The 9025-nt window shown below is 47.8% G+C and overlaps 1 long non-coding RNA gene across 1 annotated transcript; it reads left to right on the forward strand.

Moving 5' to 3' along the window:
* Positions 1 to 5471: 5471 nt before the first annotated feature.
* LOC135398694 (uncharacterized) lies at positions 5472 to 8633 on the forward strand. The gene is made up of 3 exons (XR_010424123.1): positions 5472 to 5614; positions 5683 to 5885; positions 5950 to 8633. It is a non-coding gene; the product is annotated as an uncharacterized LOC135398694 (long non-coding RNA).
* Positions 8634 to 9025: the final 392 nt, after the last annotated feature.

A 9025-nucleotide genomic window follows, 5' to 3' on the forward strand; every position in this document is an offset into this window, starting at 1 on the left:
TGAAGCTGGTGAACTCCCGCGGTGAAGGTTCTCCGTGAGCGTGAAACGGCTCGACACTTTCTACGTTTGCGTGCGCACATACCCCGTCACCCACTCCTCAGGAAAATTCGATACCGTCCTGAAAGTGATTTCCATCACATAGCACAGAGGACACACCCAGGCTCTCATTGCTTCATAGCTAAGGACGTCACACCACTGGACGCCCCCTGGTCTCTGTCTGTGCCACCCACCTTCGTACGTCTTCCGGACCTCCACGAACGAAGAGATCATGTTCCCCCTCAAGTCCTTCGGGCCCATTTTTATGCTCTGGTATACGCGAAATTTTCTACCCCTGCCGCAGCATACATAGATGGCGCACCTCGAAATGGCAAGTCCGCCTCGGCATTCGTTATCCTGTCCGAAGGCGTAGTGCAAGGACGTCGCCTTTCGCATCAAACCTCATCTACAGCCGCGGAACTCTATGTCATACTTTTCTTTCTGCAGCACATCATTGATCTTACCCCACGGGAATGGGTCGTGTTCACTTACTTTACATCGGCGCTGCACGTAATTAAAAATTCTGGCATCCAAGGCTCATCCGCACAGTTGGTGTTGGATGTGTTAATGGCTTACCACCTTGTCTACGAAGCAGGGTACAGGCTTGTTCTCCAATGGATTCCAGCCCATTGCGGAGTCGAAGGGAACGAACGGGCCGACAGCGCCGCAGAAGCAGCTCTCTCTCTTCTCGGGGACGGACACGTATTGCGCTGCTGAGAAGAGATCGTCGTACCGTACTTCAACGCCTCGTGACCCCTCTGGCTTCCCGCCAATGGACCGCTGACATTCTCCCTCAGCCATGCTGAGCAGAGTTGATCCAGCACTCGCTTTCCGCATGCCTCGACATATACCTGTCGTCAAGATGCCGCATTAGTTTATCGAATGCGCATCTCGATGTGGCCTTTACAGCGCAGTGGCGTTACCGCTTGAGGCAAGTTGACTCTCCCCAATGCAGTCGCTGCGGTGCTGTAGAAGATCTAGAGCATATTCTTCTCCATTGCCCACACTGCCAATCTTCCCGAACCGTACTCTCTGGATCTCTTAACGAGCTGGACTCTCGCCCCCCCTCTCTCACAAAATTGCTTGGTCCTTGGCCACATCCAGCCCACCAACGATCTGCCCTCAAAGCTCTCTTCACTTTCCTGGATACCATATAGGACTTTGATCATTATTGTGAAGGGGCTCATTATTTCATTCCCCGACTCAGCACCAGCAATGGGGTAGAGTATCGTCCCTGGTGATGATTTATCCTCCATCCATTTATCGCCTAATAAAGTTGTTGTTGTAGTAGTCTTGTTCTTTCTTTTTACAGGATCCAGGCCACTGGAGAAGACCCTCAGCGTCAAAGCGTCACAGCACAGGGATCTGTCACTGAGGTACCAGACGTGACCTCTGTAGTTTCCTTGTTAATTTCCCTGTATTGGGCGTTCAACATTCAGTATGCATCCCCCTTAAAATACGCTTTCCATGTTAGAGAGAATGATGGGCGTGTAGCGTACGCCACTAACTTGTATTACTCTACTGCTAGCAACCGCACTCCATGCACATTAAAGTTCACTGACATTCGACGTAGCTACCTATAACACTTGACCCATATCGGTATGCTATGCCCAACAAGTATTTAATGTAGATGGAGAATTTTTGTGCACCTGTGTAAAACCTATAGATTGTGTTAAGTTTCAAATCAGTTGAGCATCGCGATGCAGGGTTACAATGCAGAGCGTACAAAGTCTTATTGCAGAAAAATCAAAGTGGCAGCGTTGAACAGCAGATGAGGTGTAGCTTACGAGCTGTATCTGTATCAAAGAGCGCGCACCAATAGTATCTTGATTGATGATGATTATGTTATTTGTTATTATTTTGTATAATAAACTTCTTTCTTCTGCCGTTGGAAAAAGCAGAAGGCATAGAGTAGCTATCGCCATATGGAGTGCAGTGTCTTATCGGCTATCATCGGTTAATGGGAATGCTGCCATTTGATTATTTTGCAAATGGACTTTGCACATATTGCATTGCTACTCTGCACCGCGATGGTCAAGTGGTCTTAAGTTTACCATGATCAAAATGTACCCTTAGGCTCTACAGATGACCACAACAATATTTCACCTGTGTCATATACAGGGTGTTTCAGTTAAATCCCCGGGCTAAATAATTCGCGAACGGGTGCACCAATCCACGAGCTTTCTTTTTTACAAGTATCTGTCCGATACCACCTACAAGCTGCACACCGTGTGAATGAGTGGGAGGCGCTCATTATTAAAATAAAAATGCAAATGAGTTCCGTAAAAAAGCGTAACTTCTAAAGCAGGACGCTGTCGGCATTAAAATGGGTACTGCCCCTTTTGGGACCTTCAGTGGACTACTTTTAGAGAAAAATCTGCTACCGAAGCGGGTCATTTGTTGCAGTAATTAATTGGTTTCGGTTTACGTATTTTTGTCGCGGCTGGTCACGGCGAAGCGCAAAAGGACGCTCTTTCACTCCCTTATCCATCAATGAATTACGTCCTTACACCAATGAATTACACAAATGAATTACACCAATGAAATACGCCCTTTTGCGCTTCGCCGCGACCAGCCGCGACAAAAATACGTAAACCGAAACCAATTAATTACTGCAACAAATGACCCGCTTTGGTGGCAGATTTTTCTCTAAAAGGTGTCCACTGAAGGTCCCAAAAGGGGTAGTACCCATTTTAATGCCGACAGCGCCCTGCTTTAGAAGTTACGCTTTTTTACGAAACTCATTTGCATTTTTATTTTAATAATGAGCGACTCCCACTCATTCACACGGTGTGCAGCTTGTAGGTGGTATCGGACAGATACTTGTAAAAAGAAAGCTTGTGGATTGGTGCACCCGTTCGCGAATTATTTAGCCCGGGGATTTAACTGAAACACCCGGTATGCACCTGTGTCGTGCAAATGGTGGGTACGGCGTGACGATAAGGGTAAACGTTTATAATTAGCTACCTCGAAGTAAACTAACCCGAAACAACAGGTACTGAAATCACCGGTGTCATACTCGGAATCAATCAATTTGCTCTGAAACCATACATTACATTAAAGAACACTCTTAGTTCTTGTTTCTTTGTTTCGTAAAAGCTTTCTGTATTTCAGTCCTTGATTCCACCAAATGTACAATAAACTGTTTGCAACGAGCGTTGTATTTATTGTGGCTTCGTGTTGTGTGGTTTGCATGTATAAGAAAAAAAAAACACTCACCTGCATGAAGTACTGTTTCATTTACGACGACAGGCACTTCCCGTCCAGCACTCCGTCAGCGTCTTCAGCGCACGTTAGATGCCATTGGTCACTATTTGCTCCAGGCAGGAATGGAAACATCCGTAGAGAAAAGCGCTGTTCTAGCCTTCACGCGCAAAGACATGCATAGACGTCGCCTGTATATTGGTGGAGGCTCACTGGAGCAGGTGACACATGACGAGTTTCTCGGCGTAACTCTATCATGGAATTTGTCGTGGCGCCACAAAGACGGACTTGAAAAGAAATTTCAACGAGGGTCAACGTCATTCATCACTTCGCAGGTATGAGATGGGGACGAGACGAGAAGGATCTCCTCATGTTGCACAATGCCCCTGTTCGTGGCTCAGTAATGTATATACAGTCTTCCCGTCCTGCACGGACATCCTCAGACACTGGTACAAAGGATTCGAGTCCTGCTCGCGCGAAGCCGGGTATGTCGGGTATATACTTCGGGTATGTCCCGGGGTCCCGCGAGGCGCTGAAGCACGCCTAGTAGTTGCTGAGGCCAGGGACGTCCCCATTGAGGTTCTCCGTACTCGGGAAACTGCACGCCACTATCTGCGTCTACGTGCCCATCATATACGTCACCTTCTGATTCGCAGGCTTCACGCTAGACGGAACGCGACGGTTTGTGATTCTATAACATCATTCAAACATAATATTCCCAAATTCATAGTCGACCCAACGGCACCAAAGACAGCTCAAAGTGGACACACGAGCTCAGCCCATTCAAATCAATGGTTAATGAACTTTCGCTTACAAAAGGTGGAGCCATACTGCGTGGCAAACGGCTAGTCATCCTAGAATCACTGAAAGAAAGGTGATCAGACTGGCACATCACGGGCACGTGGGAATCTACAAGACAAAACAGCTGCTTCGTGAAAGAGTTTGGTTCACGGGCATAGACAAAGCAGTCGAGAAACTGGTGAAAAGCTGTGTCCCATGCCAAGCTGTCGTACTCGACATAGCGTCTACACCCCTACAGATGACTGAACCGCCAGATGGACCGTGGCAAAGCTTAGCTTTAGACTTTGCAGGCCCATTTCCAGATGGAAAATATTTACTTGCACTCCTGGACGAATATTCTCCCTTTCTCGTAGTAAAGAGACTGGCATCGTTAGAAGCCGACAAGGTGATCCCCGCACTGGAGAACATCTTCACTCTTTTCGGCATACCTTTGAAGGTGAAGACGGACAATGGTCCACCGTTCACGGGATAAAAGTTTAGATGTTTCATGCCTGATTTCGACATCTGTCATCGCCGAGCGACACCCCTTTGGCCACACGCGAACAGAGAGGTGGGACGTTTTATGCGCACCATCAACAAAACTGCAAGAGCAGCCACCGCTGAAGGAAGACAGTAGATGGCGGAATTACAACATGTCTTGTTAAATTACCGCGCAATTCCACACTGCACGACAGGCAAGTCACCTGCAGGATTACTTTGTGGAAGACAAGTGCGTACCTGCATCCCGCAGTTCACGCCGCTAGCAGATGACTTGTATATGCGCCAGAACGATGAAGCTGGAAAGCTCAAATGTAAGGAGAACGCAGAGAAGAAGAGGAAAGTCAAACCACACAACTTAAAGGAAGGTGAAAAAGTTCTCGTGAAACAGAAGAAAAACAAGTTAGCTTCATATTACGGCTCGAAACCATACGCTGTGGTAAAAGTCTATGGGAGCCAAGTAACTGTTATGAGAAATGGTCACAAACTAATAAGAGACTCTTCCCACTTGAAGAAGGTGTCCGAGGATCACTAACAGTGTGATTTCACAAGGGACCGTTCGACTTCGAACGGAGCAACATCTCAAAGTGAAGAGATCGACTTTTGGGTATGCAGCGCCGGAGATCCTGCAGCACCGCAAACGTAAAGCCCGCATCGTGAGAAGACGTCAACGACCCATGCTGAGTGCTCAGTAATCACATACAGAAGAGGAGACAAACGCCCGTCCTAGCACGTCAGAAAAGGCATCAAGCGGAGCAGGTCCTGAAGACAACGTCGCTTGGATCAAGCGGTATGACCTCTTGGAGACACCAAGAAGACGACACGATGCATCCCAAGAAGGCTGAAAGATTTCGAAGTGGGGGAGGAATGTAATGTCGGAAGTGAACAACGAGAGAACGACGACGACGAAGTGTAAGAAAAAGAAAACGACGACAAACTCCGAGACAGAGGCTAACATCTCATCACTACCACACAGACGCCCTTTCGTCCTGGCCAATCTCCCTTAGTGGTTCACGGCCATCCTTTCATTGGAAGACGAAGAAGAAAAGGTTGGAGAATGACGCTGGCCGTGCTTCGTAGAATCTACTTTAATCTGGTTTGTACTTCATGTTTATTCAATAAAGAAGTTTGCTGAAAGTCATCATCACACCGGTCTTTTTCAAGCCATACAAAGGGTTGGAGGAGAAAGTTAGACGAAAGACAGATCTTTGCACGAGAGAAGCGAGTGCCACTCATGCATCACCGAGGCGGTTCGAGCACGGGCGAAGAACAGGAAGCGGACATTCTGGCAACGGCAGCGGGACCGGGCGGATCAGTAGCAAATATCCTGCTGCGTGGATTCCTTTGGAGCGTAATCAACCAGCACTGTACGTTTGGGTAGACCAATTCTGTCTCCTGCTGACGTCTCTACTTCTTCATTTCTCTACTCAGGGGCTGTGGTAGCATGCTGATGATTCAAGTATGAGTAAGAAAGGCTGAAAGGGTCGCCGAGATGCTTGTGGACATTTCCAGTGATTGGAAAGTCTTGGGCTGCGTCGAAGATACTTTGTCTTACTTTTTTCGTGCGTGAAGGGTCAAGAAGATGACAACGTCATGGTTGAAACACTAAACTGCCAAGAAATATGAGCGACGACAGTAATATTAGAGCGTTGCTTAGCGCCACTAAGTGATGCTGCTGCTCCGACTTCGTTACTTCCTCCTCAGAAAAAGTGTACAGACCATTTGTTGAATGGAATGTCTTGAGCCGATGCTCTCGAAACAAGACGGAGTCTTCGGAAAAGCGCAGACTCTGTCGAATGCTGTACATCGAAGCAAATATATGTCTGAAGCAAATGTCCAATGTCCACAAAGTAACAGGCACAATGTTCATCAACCCTACATCAATGGACGTTGAAAAGTGGAGAATCCAGCTACCCGGTGACAGGAGAAGTAAAATGAGGAGGTCTGAGGCCTTGGCTTCAATCTACATCAACGAAGTGGTCTTCGGGCTTGGAAGATGTGAAGCATATGTGCTGGATATTGCACTCTAAAGTTAAACAGTGCAACTTATTGAAAGAATGAAAGATGAAAGTCCTCAGTTCTTTCATTATTGAAAGGAACCTCGCAGGCGAACAGGTAAGTCATATACAAGGGAGACTTCGGAACGATCGAAGAAAAAATTGCTGCACATCGTAGTTGGTGCGTAACATCCACTGTATACCCTCGAAAACTTTATTTATTCCTAATGTGACGAATTATACCTCGAATTTTACCCTCCCATGGCCACCGCGTTGACGTCACTCTGCATGGAGCGGACAAGTTGTACCCACGCCGGTCGCAGCCGCTGTGTTACATTCCCGAAAGAAAACAATGGACGAAGATTCGGGATCAGAATACTCAAACACTGATGGAAAGAAACAGCGATCAGCTGCTTCCCTGAGAGTCAGGAAACAGCGCTGGAATGGTATGACTACTGCACGGTGACGTTGACAGACAAGAGAAAGAAAGAAGTACCTCCATCAACGCTCGGTGGTCGCAGTCAGACTTTTTCAAATTTCAAAAGTAGTTTTTATGAATCCTCCTTCGGTTCCCCGACCCTTTGGTTGCGAAGTATTCCTCTAAGCTGTATTTGAAGGGAATGAGACAAATTGAAAAAAAAAAAAAAATGACGTAAATTGCACATGGTGAAGGAACAACGAAGACAAACACAACATTTAAGCTTCTTTAACGCAAAAGGAATGATGGCAGTTGACGAAAAGTCAGCGAGTGCCGGTAGCGTGTAGTACACCTGATCGGCAACCAGAGAGGTGTGTGTTCGTATCCCGCCACCGGCATGCACTCACTGATTTTTCGTCAATTTTCCAGATGCTTTCCGAGAAAGTGCTTCTCTGGGCATGTGGTCCCGTTGATCTTGACAGTCAAAAACGAGCTGAGGCGCCCGATGAGGATAGTCATCGCGCCGCTACAGCCCCTCCCCTCCCCCTTATAAAGGGAGTTACGGGCAGGCAGAGGTAGGCTGCAGTGGACTTGTCTCCGGGGTTTCGGTATGGTCGTGTTTTGGTTGCGTAGGCGTCACTGGGTAGAAGCCTGAACGACTCCGAGTGGCTTCGGAGATTGTTTTGCATTTGCGCGAGTATGGCACGTTTTCTTTACTTTTTCTTTTTTTCAGTTCGGTAGAGAACACGGGGTATATGGACCGTCACAAGGACGCTGAAGTGGACTGCTAACTGATGGCAGCTAATATACATGGGTGGATGTGTGCTTTGGCTTGCAGGAGTGAGGTTGCACTTGATGCCTGGCGATCAACCGGCGCACGAGGTCTGCTCTTACACAGTTCGCTGCGCCGAAACGAGATATGCGTCCGGGTTTCAAGAAATGTACCGCTACAGTTTCAGCGGAGTCTCATTCTTCTGAAGGCTCATTCTCTGTTGGATGGCCTCGTATAATGGATATATCCAGTGTGAAACGGAACAGGTGCAACCTGCACCAACAGGTGCAACGGAACAGGAACAACCTTACTGAAATTGAAAAAAAAAAAAAAGAAGACGTCGTCTTCCAGGAGCAACACTTTGTCGCTGTTTTTAAGTTCGTGTTCAAAGAGTGCGCGTTTCACGAACTATAACTGAGTACTTTTCCACGCACGCCAAAGAGTCTCTCGAAATGATCCATGCATCACCGTTGGCGCCACGTGCCCATTAACTTGCATGGCAGCAAGAGATGGAGCAAAGGTCGCGTGATACCCCACAGAAGCCCACACGCGAGCTCCCTTTCCGTAACAAGCCATGCGTTCCCATCGCGGACCTCATGTTGCTGCACGTTTTGTTGGGCCGCATGAAAAGAAGAGACTGGTCGCGTGTCACCGATGATCGCCGTTCGGTGCTCCCGCCAATTTAGCGAGGTCATAGTCAGAGAGGCCGAGTTGTTAGCACCCGAAAATGGCGCACACCCAACTTGTGGGAGCTTCCAGTGCGCAACCATGCTTACTGAACCGAGTTGCCCTCGTTTCTTTAATGCTTTTTTTTTTGCTTTCTTTGGGGCATATCGCTCTTTTGTGGCCATCAGTCCGGTTGGCAAAAGAAAAAGACAGAAAAGAGGGACGCCGAAACTGAGAACGACGACGATGATCCGGAAGCTCGAGATGGTTGGGGAGGGGTCCACCGGAAGCGAGCCAGACCGGAAGTGTGTGCACGAAGGAGGATGAAGAGGAGAAAGGGTCGCTGCTGCTGCATTACGGGACGTCGATCTGACGGCCGCGAGAATGAGAGTAAAGTTAAACTGTGGTTTAAAAAGGCGAACGTTGGGGCCGTCCATCCCCATCCTTCATTCGGTTTCTACAATACAACGAAATGCATGTGGCTATTTCGCTGATGAGTGGGTCGCTCACGAAGCGCGAGGCGTCTTATTCTACGAAATTGTGCGTGACACGTTGGGAATATAGTTCCACACCCTGTTCGGAAAAGTTACTCCAAAACGTAGGTAAGTTAGAGTTAGCACATGAAAAATGTAACTGAGTTGAGGCTACAGTTAC

The sequence above is a fragment of the Ornithodoros turicata genome, chromosome 1 (assembly GCF_037126465.1).
Source record: "Ornithodoros turicata isolate Travis chromosome 1, ASM3712646v1, whole genome shotgun sequence".
Lineage (NCBI taxonomy): Eukaryota > Metazoa > Arthropoda > Arachnida > Ixodida > Argasidae > Ornithodoros > Ornithodoros turicata.